Here is a 12,345-nt window from a genome sequence, read left to right as displayed (position 1 = left end):
GCAAAGATTTTTAAATTGCTAATGAAGTTAGCTCTCTTAAAAAAAAATAAATTTTAAAAAAAGGTTGGAGTGATAGCACAGCGGGTAGGGCATTTGCCTTGCACGCGGCCCACCTGAGTTTGATCCCCCCAGCATCTCATGTGGGAGCACCGCCAGGAGTAATTCCTGAGTGCATGAGCCAGGAGTAACCCCTGTGCAATGCCGGGATGAACCAAAAAGAAATAAAATAAAATATAATAACAAGAGTAGTTTGCTTAAAGACCTGATGATAGAACTGACGTGATATATGTATTTATTTCATAACAGATACCATCATTTCAGGCCAACTAAAGTATGGTACAGTCTAGGAAAGCTAATCACAGACTTAGCAGTGCCTTTTTCTTTGCAATAGAGAAGATTCCGTGTCTCGGCGCCCGAGTACAGCACAGGGTCGGGGGTGCTCGCCGTGGGTGCCGCCTCCTCGGGTTCCATCCCTGCTATTCCACGCGGGCCCTGGAGCCCACCAGGACCCACGCCTGCTTGCAGAGCCAGGAGTAAACCCAGAACACCGGCGGGTGGGCCCAAGAACAGCAGAAGAAAAATGCTCAAGCCTGATCTTAGTCCCGGATACTGTTTCTAACCTCTGTAGTTTATTCTAGAGCTCTTACGGCTGTAAATCAGATGCAAGTGTAGCGTGACTACACGGCGTTTGCTTCTGGTTTGTTCTTGCGAAGCTTCGACCCGCGTCCTTGGCATTCACATTCTGTCCTGCGGGGACACCGGGCAGGAGCAGACAGCTGCAGGTAGGACCGTCCTCGGAGTGACCGTTCCAGAGGCTGGGCAGGGAGGAATAGGTCAGAGATCGTAAATTCCAAACAGAGAGGAGGCCAGGGGTTGGACAGCAGGTACCGGTAAAACGGGGAGGGGGGGGGGCGGAGGAGGGCTGGAGCAATAGCACAGCGGGGAGGGTGTTTAGCTTGTATGCGGCCGACCCGGGTTCGATTCCCAGCATCCCATAGGGTCCCCCTGAGCACCGCCAGGAGTAACTCCAGGAGGAACCCCCGTGCATCGCCAGGTGCGACCCAAAAGCAAAATAATTAATTAATTAATAAAACAGGGCGTGGAAAACATGCAGCCCCTCTGCCCGGCCGGCCACAGCTGCAGTGCCCGGGGAAGGCCACTCAGATCCGGTCGGTTCCAACCCCAGCACAGGAATTCCATCCTCATCATCGTCTTTTCCTCATGGAAAAGAATTTCAGGAGCAGACAAAGTAGCTGATGTAGGCAGGTCGGTTAGGGAGAACCCCCACCCCCACCCGCTCAGGTGATGAAGTTCCTGGGACGTAACAAAGTCCACAGCCCTAAAGCCGACCCAACTGTGGATGCAGAAACCCAGACCTGATAAGACCTTCCGCAGAGGGGACCTCCCCCCACCCCCCTGCAGAGGGGCCCTGAGGAAATCACTGACAACCCTTAATTCCTTCCTTTGATTGACTAACCTCCAGCTAGCCCAGACCAGAGAAGCCCGGACCCACCCCGGGAGAAGATCCAGCGGGAACAAAGGTCACGGAAAGGAGCTTCAAAGAAGACCACTCCCAACTCTACCCCTTCGGCAACAACCCTCCCAACGGACTCAACCTAGCTAGAAAGCCCCACTTGGGGCGGATTGGGAAAACCCTATAAAGGCCACCTTGGACAAAGAGAGGGCTCATGGCCAAGCACATGTGTCCCCCGCATCTCCCCTCTTGAGATGTGTAACTCCCAGTCTAATACTGGGGTGCATGTCGGGGCTCTCTTGGCCCTTGGAGAAGCCCATGTTCTCTCGAGCACGTTACTCTCTCTCTCTCTCTGTCTGTCTCTCTGTCTCTCTCTCTGTCTCTCTCTCTGTCTCTCTCTCTCTGTCTCTCTCTCCTCTTTCTCTCTCTCTCTCTCTCCCTCCCTCCAAATAAAATCTGTTCTACTCCACTGCCCATCTGCTCCTGAAATTTTTTCTCTGCAAGACGAGACAAGAACCCCGAGCGCCTGGGGAGGGCTGGGACCGACTTTCCTTCCTGAAGGGCGATTCCTCGTCCCAACCTGGGCCCGTGGCTCCCCGAGAAATGGGGTGAAGGGGGCCAAGTCCCCTGCCGAGAAGGCCAAGCAGATGTCAGGTGTGGCTTGGCCACCATGGGGGTGGGGGTGGGGGTCTGGCAGGGCCCAGGCGTGTGTGCCCAGAGGGCCTCGTGGCTGGCTTGTCAGTCGGGCTTCCCAGATGGCCTGCGGGGGCAGAGGCGGGTCGGGAGAAAGTGACTCTCTCTCTCAATCTCTCTCTCTCTCTCTCTCCCCACACGAGCCTCCCGTGGGGCCCACCATATCAGTACCTGCGTGTCTGCAGCGATGCCCACAACCCCGGGACGTTTGGTTGGGCTGATAAAACTTCTGCGTTAATATAGGAAACAGGAAACAGATGGACATGCCTGCTCCTGCACACACACACTCACACACACACAATCACACACACACACACATACAGACACAGACACACATATACACACATAAACACAGACACACATACACACACAGACACACAGATACACACAGACAGACACATATACGCACACAAACACACAGATATACACAGACACAGATACACAGACACACACAAACAGATACACACAGACACACAGATTACACACACAGATACACAGAAACACACAGACATATACACACACAAAGACACACAGATACACACAGACACACACACGGACACACAGATACACACAGACACACAGATTACACACACAGACACATATACACACAAAGACACACAGATACACACACATACACACAAACACACACACTCAGACACAGATACACACAGTCACATATACACACAGACAGACAGACACACACACACACACGCTGCTCCCTCAGATAGCGCGCCCTGGGCTGCAGGTGGGGGCTAGGCGCAGGTTTGGGGGGAGGAGGAGGGGCTGGACCCTCCTGTAACGCAGGGCAGCTCTAGGGGCGGGAGGGTCGTGGCCTGCAGCTCCCTGGGGGCAGGCTGCTCTAGCACCCGCCTGGGCTGAGCCCGCGGGCTCGACAATGCCCCGCTCTGCCCAGTGCCGAGGGTCAGCCTGTCCCTCGGGTCTGCAGCGGCACATGACCCCCGGCCAGGGGCACTCATTGCTCCGGGGCCCACGGCTCCCCAGCACAGCCTTTCTCCCGGTCCCCAGGCCAGAGAACAGCGTGGAGGGCGTTTGCCTTGCAGATGACAACCCAGGTTCTATCCCAGGTAGTCCGTGTGGTCCCCTGAGCACCACCAGCAGAGATCCCTGAGCACAAACCCGGGAGTCAGCCGTGAGCACAGAGCCAGGAGTCCGCCCTGAGCATAGAGCCAGGAGTCAGCCCTGAGCACAGAACCGGGAGTCAGCCTTGAGCACAGAGCTAGGAGTCATCCCTGAGCACAGAGCCAGGAGTCAGCCCTGAGCACAGAGCCAGGAGTCAGCCCTGAGCACTGCCAGGAGAGATTTCTGAGCACTGTCAGGTGTGGACCCCAAAACAAAACCAAATGCAAAAATCACTTAATCACTTAACTTCCCATTAGTCGTCGATTTGCTCGAGCGGGCGCCAGTAACGTCTCCATTTGTCCCTGTCCCGTGCTAGTGTAGCCCAATGGCATCTCTTCGCTCCGGGAACATGGAGGGCCTCAAACCGATCGCTCATGACCTTGACAAAGAAGTCTGACCATCTGGTAGGTGGGCGGCCACGCGGTCTCTTGACATCCCGTGGAATCCAATCAGTAACAGCTCTAGTCCAACGGTTGTCTTTAAATCTCATTACGTGACCAGCCCATCTGATTTTCGACACCTTGGCAAATGAGACAGCGTCCCTGATCCTTGATCGTCGACGGATGTCAGAACTCCGGATTCGTTCTCTCATTTGAGTGAAACGTGATATTCCAAGCATAGCTCTTTCTATTCTTCTTTGGGAGACCTGAATGGCGTTCTCATCTTGTTTGCGTAGGGCCCAGGTCTCTGAGGCATATGTTCATGCAGGAAGAACAGTGGAATCAAAGAGATGTGCCCGGAGCCGGAGGTTCTTCGTCCTCTTAGCTATTTCTTCGACGTTCTTGAAGGCGTTCCAAGCCGCTCTCTTCCTCCTGCGCAGCTCGGGTGCCAGGTCATTTGTCATGTTGACCTCTCGACCTAGGTACACATAGCTGTTGCATTCGGAGATGGTCGTTCCATTGAGAGCGAATGGGGCGTCAGGAACAAGGCTGTTTCTCATAAACATTGTCTTCGTAAGATTCAGCTGTAGTCCTACCTTTCCACACTCACGGTCAAAGTCGGCCAGCATTTGTGCCGCTTGGCTGATGTTTGGTTGTTATTAAAACAATGTCATCAGCAAAGCGGAGGTGGTGTAGTTGCTGACCATCTATCTTCACTCCCATTCCTTCCCATTCCAGTCGTCGCATGATGTTCTCAAGGGTGGCACTGAAGAGTTTCGGTGAAATGGTATCACCCTGCCGCACCCCTCTCTTGACATCAACGATCACTTCTTTGTAGAAGTGATGCAAAAAACTAAACCAAAAGAAAAGGGTTAGGTTTTGGGGGGCAATCTACCGATAAATTGTCGTTAGACTTAAGAGAGAGGATAGTTGTCCTTGATCTTTGACCTTGGTTCAAAAAATTTGGGGGGGGGCTCGTATTTTGGCAGGGGCAGGCACACCCAGCGGTGCTCAGGGCTGACCCCCGACTCTGCACCCAGAAGCGATTCCAGAGGTGCTGTGGGAAGTGTGTGGGATGGGGGAGGCAGGGGCTACTGTTCTCATGAGCACTGGCTCTCATCTCTCGGCCAGAGGCGTTTGTGTCCCCGTTTGCTGTGGTTCGGGTAACAACGTCATAGTAGGTAACTCTGTGGCTTTGACGTAGAGCTACAAAGGCCTCAGCATCCGCAGCCAAACCTGCGTGGTAAATCTCTCTCCCTCCCATCCGTAGGACCTGGTAGCTTCTCTTCCCAGAGGACTCCGGAGATACTCCTGAGTTACTCTCTTCGTCACATGGTGTCTTAAATGGACTCACTGATAATGTTTGACAGAAACTTCCAGTTTCTCCATGACAGAAGAGCAGTACTTTTATTTTCCTTCTGGGGATTTTAATTTTACTTATTTTTGTTTTTATGATTACTGAAATACCATCATGAAACTTTTCTTTTTGGGGGGGGGGTCACACCCGGTGATGCACAGGGGTCGCTCCTGGCTCATGCACTCAGGAATCACTCCTGGTGGTGCTCGAGGGACCCGATGGGATGCTGGGAATCGAGCTGGGTCGGCTGCCTGTAAAGCAAACGCCCTCCCTGCTGTACTATCACTCCAGCGCCCCCCATCATGAAATACTTTAACAAAGGTCAGCCCTGGGGCTGGAGTGATAGTACAGTGGGGAGGGCGTCTGCCTTGCACACAGCTGGCCTGGGTGGGTATGATCCCCGACTTCCCACTCGTCCCCCCTCCCCAACCCCACCCCGCCCCAGCACCCCAGCACTGCCAGGAGTAATTTCTGAGTACAGAGCCAGGAGTAAGTTGTCCCACACATTAACAAGTGTGGTCCCCCCCCCCCCCCAAAAAATCAGCCTTTTAACTTTCATTTATTTATTTTGGGTTTTGGGTCCCACCCAGTTGTGTTAAGGGTTGCTCCTGTCATGCTCTGGGGACCACATGGGGTGCAGAGATCGAACCCGGGTTGGTGTCCACAAGGCAAGTTCCCTAGAGGTTGGTTGTACTGTCTTTGCAGCTCAGACAAGCTCAGACCTTTGAGATGAGGATTTGAAAGAAAGAAAGAAAGAAAGAAAGAAAGAAAGAAAGAAAGAAAGAAAGGAGGGAGGGGGAAAAAATAAAGATTTGATTGACTAAGAAATGGAACAAACAAACAGAGATTAAAAATGGGATCTGCAAACCTAGTCCCCTCCTAAACCTGTTATCTTGGAAATGCAAACCACACCTGGGCGGTAATGGAAACTTGTATAAGCTAATCTGACCTCCCACACTTAATGTAAAATAAAAAAGATAAGATACCTTCAAATCATGAAACCAAATAGACCTCTCCTCTTTGGCAACAAGAAACTCAGTCAAATATGACCAACTTCAAAGTCGATGCTTCTTTCTCAGACCTTAAATTGGAGAGTGTGATTTTTTAAAAAAACAACTTTAGGATACCTTCCCTTTTTTTTTCTTTTTGGGTCACACCTGGTGATACACAGGGGTTAGTCCTGGAGGTTCTCAGGGGACCATATGGGGTGCTGGGGATGGAACCCGGGTCGGCTGTGTGCAAGGCAAACGCCCTCCTTGCTGTGCTATCTCTCCAGCTCCTGGGATACCTTTCTAAGAAAGCGAACCCGGGGCCAGAGAGAAGCACACAGAGGGGGCGTTTTCCCACCATAAGGCTGACGTGGGTTTGACCCCTGGTGTCCCATGTTGTCCCCAGAGCACCACCAGGAGTAATTCCTGAGTGCAGTCAGGAGTAACCTGTGAGCATTGCCAGGTGAGGCCCTAAAAAAAATACACTCACTTCCTACATACTGAGTGTTTAGTGTTTAGAGTCCATCACCAAGAGAGGAAAAGGAGAAACAGCAGACGTCTGATTCTGATAGGCTACCAAGGCAGGCATTGCAGGGATGTATGATCTTTTTGTTGTTTTTTGTTTGTTTGTTTGTTTTGGTTTTTCCCGGCAGCGATAGTAAAGGGAAAGAGACAGGTAAGATTAGGAATTTGCCTAAAGAACAGGAACTACTGGGACTAGAGCAGTAGTGCAGGAGGGAGGCCATTGGCCTGGTGTGCTGGAATCAAACCAACTAGGGCATCCCATGTGGACCCCCGAGCACCACCAGGAGTAAATCCTGAGAGCAGAGCCAGGAGTAAAACCTGAGCATTGCTGGGTGTGATAAAGGAAAGAAAGGAAGGAAGGAAGGAAGGAAGGAAGGAAGGAAGGAAGGAAGGAAGGAAGGAAGGAAGGAAGACAGAAAGAAAGAAAGAAAGAAAGAAAGAAGGAAAGAAAGAAAGAAAGAAAGAAAGAAAGAAAGAAAGAAAGAAAGAAGGACCAGAGTGATAGCACAGTGGGTAGGGCATTTGCCCTGTACACAGCCGACCTGCGTTCGATCCCCGGCATCCCATAGGGTCCCCTGAGCCCCGCCAGGAGTAATTCCTGAGTGCAGAGTCAGGAGTAACCATGAGCATCACTGAATGTGATCCAAAAAGCAGAGAGAGAGAGAGAGAGAGAGAGAGAGAGAGAGAGGACTAAGAGACCAGGAAGTGAGGTGCCGGAGAGACTCAGGCTTGGGAGGAACCTTCCTCACGCCTTTCTGGGTTCTGGTCAGTAAACCCGAGATGGGTGGGTTGCTGAGATGGGTCGGCAGAGGAGGAAGCCTTCTCTTCTTAAGCCCCCCACCCCTGCTCCCCACTGTACTGAGCCACGGGCCACACCAGAGATTGGGACAAAAACCAAATGGAAACTGTTGAGGCACATACAGAAGAAAAATTTGGGCCACTGCCTCGTACCAGGCACAAAAGCTAACGAAAACTGGATTAGAGACTTAGGTGTTAGAAGTGAGCGCTTAAGACCCATCAAAGAAAGCCAATACCCTCGGTGAGGCGTGCCGCACTGACTCAGCTCCCCTGGCAAGGAGAAGCAGAAGCAAAGGCGACCGACCGAAGAGCCCCGTCCAACTCAGCAGCCCCTGCCCTGTAGAACACACGTCACGGAGACAAGAGGTCAGCCCTGGAGGGGAGGGGAAGTCACACTCTGCTAGGCTAACGGGCTAAGATCCAGCAACACCCAGCACTCACACAGCGCAGGGCGGAAAAACTAACTCCCTCGTGAGAACCCGGGGAGAGCCGCTGAGCAGACCCTGGCCAGCGAGACCCGGGCCTGCGGAGTGGACAGCCAGGTCACTCGCCTGCCCGCGTTGGGGTTTCACGTTGGCTGAAGCACGAGCCTTTCTGAGAGGAGATGAATGCCCCTGGGTGCAGAAGGGGTTTCCTCCAATACTCGCAGAAACAAGCACACTCTTTTCCACGGGCAACTCGAAGTAGCAGACGTTTACATTTCTGTTCTAAAAACATCGTTTTGTCTCTATGGTTGGCAGACAGCAGGTATGTGGGGGATGAAACTCAGGTGGTATCAGCTCAGTTCCGGCCCTTTAATCCACCCCGATGAGGAAAGAACAAGCCGTAGCCAGCCAACTCTCCTGAATGAGCCCACTTTCTCTTGTCCATCACTGGTGCTGCATGTCAGAACAGCCCCTCAGGGCCTGGAGAGGGGGGACCCTTGCCTTGCACACAGCTGAAGTAAGTTCAGTCCCGGCAGCCCAGATGGTCCGCAGCGATTCCTGACAGCCAGGAGTGAGCCCTGAACACAGCCAGGCTGTCCCCAAACAAAGCAAACAAAAACAACAGCCCATTCAATTATTTTATTTATTTGCTTTTTGGGTCATACCTGGCAATGCACAGGGGTTCCTCTTGGCTCTGCACTCAGGAATTACTCCTGGTGGTGCTCGGGGAACCCTATGGGATGCTGGGAATCGAACTCAGGTTGGCAGCGTGCAAGGCAAACGTCCTACCCGCTGTGCTACCTACCGCTCCAGCCCTAGATAATTTTTTTATTTATTTATTTTTTGCTTTTTGGGTCACACCCGGTGATGCACAGGGGTTCCTCCTGGCTCATGCACTCAGAAATTACTCCTGGTGGTGCTCGAGGGACCATATGGGGTGCTGGGAATTGAACTTGGGTCCGCCGTGTGCAAGGCAAACACCCTACCCGCTGTGCTGTTGCTCCAGCCCCCTAGATAATTTTTAAACGTGTTAAAAAAAACCTTCTCTGACAACCTTCTCATTTCTTCATGTTTTTTTTTCCCCCATTCCTGAATTTTTTTTTTTTTTTTGGCTTTTTGAATCACACCTCACACCCAGCGATCCTCAGGGGTCACTCCTGACTCTGCACCCAAGAATCATACCTAGTGCTGCTCTGGGTACCATACGGATGTTGGGGTCGGAAACTGCATCTGCATGGCACGAGGCAAGACCCTCTACCTCTGTGCCACGCACTGGACCCCAGTACTGAGGCATAGTTCACCAGCAGTAAAACTCACTGCTAAACTGTACGCGGGTTTGAGGAACATACGTGGTCAGACAGCCAGCACAACTGGGGGATGGAACACACTCTTCCAAACACCAACAAGCCTCCTCCGGTCTCCTAATCTGTCGGAGATGTGTGGGGTCAGACACCCCCTGCGCTTGGGAGTAGCTCCTCGTGCTGGGACTCAGGGGATCTTTCTCGGGGCCAGGGATCAAAGCCAGGCCTGCAGCGTGCCAGCCTGTGCCCAGCCAGCCACGGAGCTGCCTCCGATGAAAGGTTTCACCGGGGAAAAGAAAAATCATTACTCCAGCAGGGAGTTGTCGCTGCAGGTCTGACCGCCAGAGGCAGAAAAAGCCACCGGGGCAGGCGGCGTGAGTCACCGTGCAGGGGCTCTCCCGGGCCCGCGGGCCAGCCCGCCGCAGAGTGGGGGGTCACGTCACGACAGCTTTTATTCTGAGGTGTCAGGGATGGAAGCCCGGGCCTCATGCCCGCCGCTGAGCCACACGTCGAGGGAGGGAAATCTGCCGGCAGCAAAGGTTGTTTTTCCCCCCACGGGTCTTGCAGACACGGGTGAGGGAGCTTAGAATGGCAGCAAGCAGGTCTGAACAACCACGCAGCTCGTGTTGGCCTCGCGACTCCCTTCGAGCAATCTATCGGTCTGCTTTTCATTGTACACAGTTTGGTCGTGTTTGAATCTGAATTGTTGACCAGGGATCGTTAGGGGGAAAAGTGACAAACAGAAGGATCAGCTCCCAGGCAGCATCTCGGAGCTCGTAGAAAGCGGGTGGGGAGGTGGGGACTGTACCTGGCCGGGGGCTGGTAGGCAGAGAGCAGAGAGATGGGCGAGCCGGTGAGACGCAGGAGACAGAGGTGGTAGACGCTTAAGCAGAGTCTCTTACTGATATATGTTACATATGTAGCACACACTATCGTATGTAGTATAGTATGTAGTTCAAGTATGTAGCACACACTATAGCACACTGTCCTCCCGCTGTTCATTGATTTGCTTGGGCGGGCACCAGCAACGTCTCCATTGTGAGACTTACTGTGTTCGGCTTATCGAATACATCATGGGTAGCTTGCCAGGCTCTGCCGTGCGGGCGAGATACTCTCGGTAGCTTGCCGGGCTCTCCGAGAGGGGCGGAGGAATCAAACCCGGGTCGGCCAGGCCGGCTGTGTGCAAGGCAAACGCCCTACCACTGTGCTATAGCTCCAGACATGGACATCAACATTATCAATCATTAGATTCACAGTATGGGATCTTTTAAAATAATTATTTAGGGGCTGGAGAGATAGCACCGCAGGTAGGGCGTTTGCCTTGCACACGGCCAACCCGGGTTCGATTCCCAGCATCCCATAGGGTCCCCTGAGCACCGCCAGGAGTAACTCCTGAGTATAGAGCCAGGTGTAACCCCTGTGCATCGCCAGGTGTGACCCAAAAAGCAAAATAAATAAATAAATAAATAACTATTTAAATAAACCTACAGGGGAAAATACCAATTTCACAGTGAAAAAAAAAAAGGAAAGAAACAAAACTTAATTAGATTTAAAATGACTTCATGGGGCTGGAGCAATAGCACAGCAGGTAGGGCATTTGCCTTGCATGCGGCCGACCGGGGTTCGATTCCCAGCATCCCATATGGTCCCCTGAGCACTGCCAGGAGTAACTCCTGAGTGCAGAGCCAGGAGTAACCCCTGTGCATCGCCAGGTGTGACCCAAAAAGCAAAAAATAAATTAAATAAAATAAAAAAATAAAATGACTTTATTGGGAATATTTTCTGATCGTCTCCTATTCCTCCGTGAGCTAGCGTTTTGGAAGCATTTTCCTTTTCTTTCTGGTCTTTGTGGTGCTAAGCATTCCACATAAAATGCAGGGTCTGTACCTGTGATTCCAGCCCTGGGCTGCAGCCTGGCCCTGGGGTCATTTTATGTCAGTTGTTGGCCCGAGGGCAGTCTCCCACCTTTTTCCTTTTGTTTTGTTTTGTTTGGAGGCCACACTTGACAATGCCGGCATTCGGACCAGGTTGGCCACGCACAAGGCCAATGCCCTGCCCGCTGTGCTATCCTATCCCTTGGGCCCACCTTTCACTTTATGTTGGGGGCCACACCTGGCAATGCTCAGGGGGTGCTTCTGGCGGTGCTCGGGGGACCATGGGTCACCCAGGGGTTGAGCTGGTCACCTTTGGCCTACTGATCTGCCAGGGACTGACCCCGGCCCACACCCCAGGCGGAGGGGCTAATGTGTGAGGTGACCCAGCTGCTCTCCGGGCCCGGGAGGAAGTGTGATGGGGATGTCTCTGGCCTCCCTGCTGCTCTCTGAGATGTACGGGAAGGTGGTGGAGTAAGTCCCAGGAGTTCTCGTGACAGAGAACTTTGGTTTTCTCTTAGAAACGTTTCCCCTTTCCTCCGGGAGGGCGGGCAGGCTTGGCCCCCGCCAGCGGTGCTCGGGGGCCACTCCTGGCCACACTCAGCCAGGGCCAGCCGCATGCCGGACAAGTGCCCTGACCTCCGGCCCAGCCCCCCTGCCTGGGTTTGCTCTGATGAGGGGATGGATCTCGGCTGTGTGAGTTGTGCTGTTCTCTAAAGTCTCTAAAGTTTATGATGCTAAAAACCCAGGACTGGGACAAATGGAGACGCTACTGGTGCCCGCTCGAGCAAATCGATGAACAACGGGAGGACAGTGCTGCAGTGCTCTCTTCCCAGTACTTTGTGATCAAACTATCACCGATATATGCTTTAAATCTATTTAGTGAAGCAGAGTAATTATTCCTTAATAAAACTGGGGAGGGGGCTGGAGAGGTAGCACAGCGGGTAGGGCACTTGCCCTGATTTGATCCCCAGCACCTCCTATGGTCCCCCAAGGCCTGCCAAGAGAGGCAGGAGTGAGCGAAGAGCACATCTGAGACCCCCCACCCCCCACCCACCCAAAAGAGGGCTCTAAAAATGGAATTACGGGGGCCAGAGCCGTAGTACAGCGGGGAGACTGTTTGCCTTGCAAGAGCCGACCCAGGTTCAATCCCTGGCATCCCATATGGTCCCCTGAGCACCGCCAGGAGTAGTTCCTGAGTGCAGAGCCAGGAGGAACCCCTGAGCATCGCTGGAGGTGACCCCCCCCCAAAAAAAAATAGAACTAGTGGTAGCACAGTGGTAGGGGGTTTGCCTTGCACACAGCTGGCCTGGTTCGCTTCCTCTATCCTTCTCAGAGAGCCCAGCAAGCTACCGAGAGTATCCCGCCCACACAGCAAAGCCTGGCAAGCAA

This window comes from Sorex fumeus, unplaced genomic scaffold, assembly GCF_029834395.1.
Source record: "Sorex fumeus unplaced genomic scaffold, SorFum_2.1 ptg000136l, whole genome shotgun sequence".
NCBI classification, from domain to species: Eukaryota; Metazoa; Chordata; class Mammalia; order Eulipotyphla; family Soricidae; genus Sorex; species Sorex fumeus.
This window is presented reverse-complemented; position numbering follows the sequence as displayed.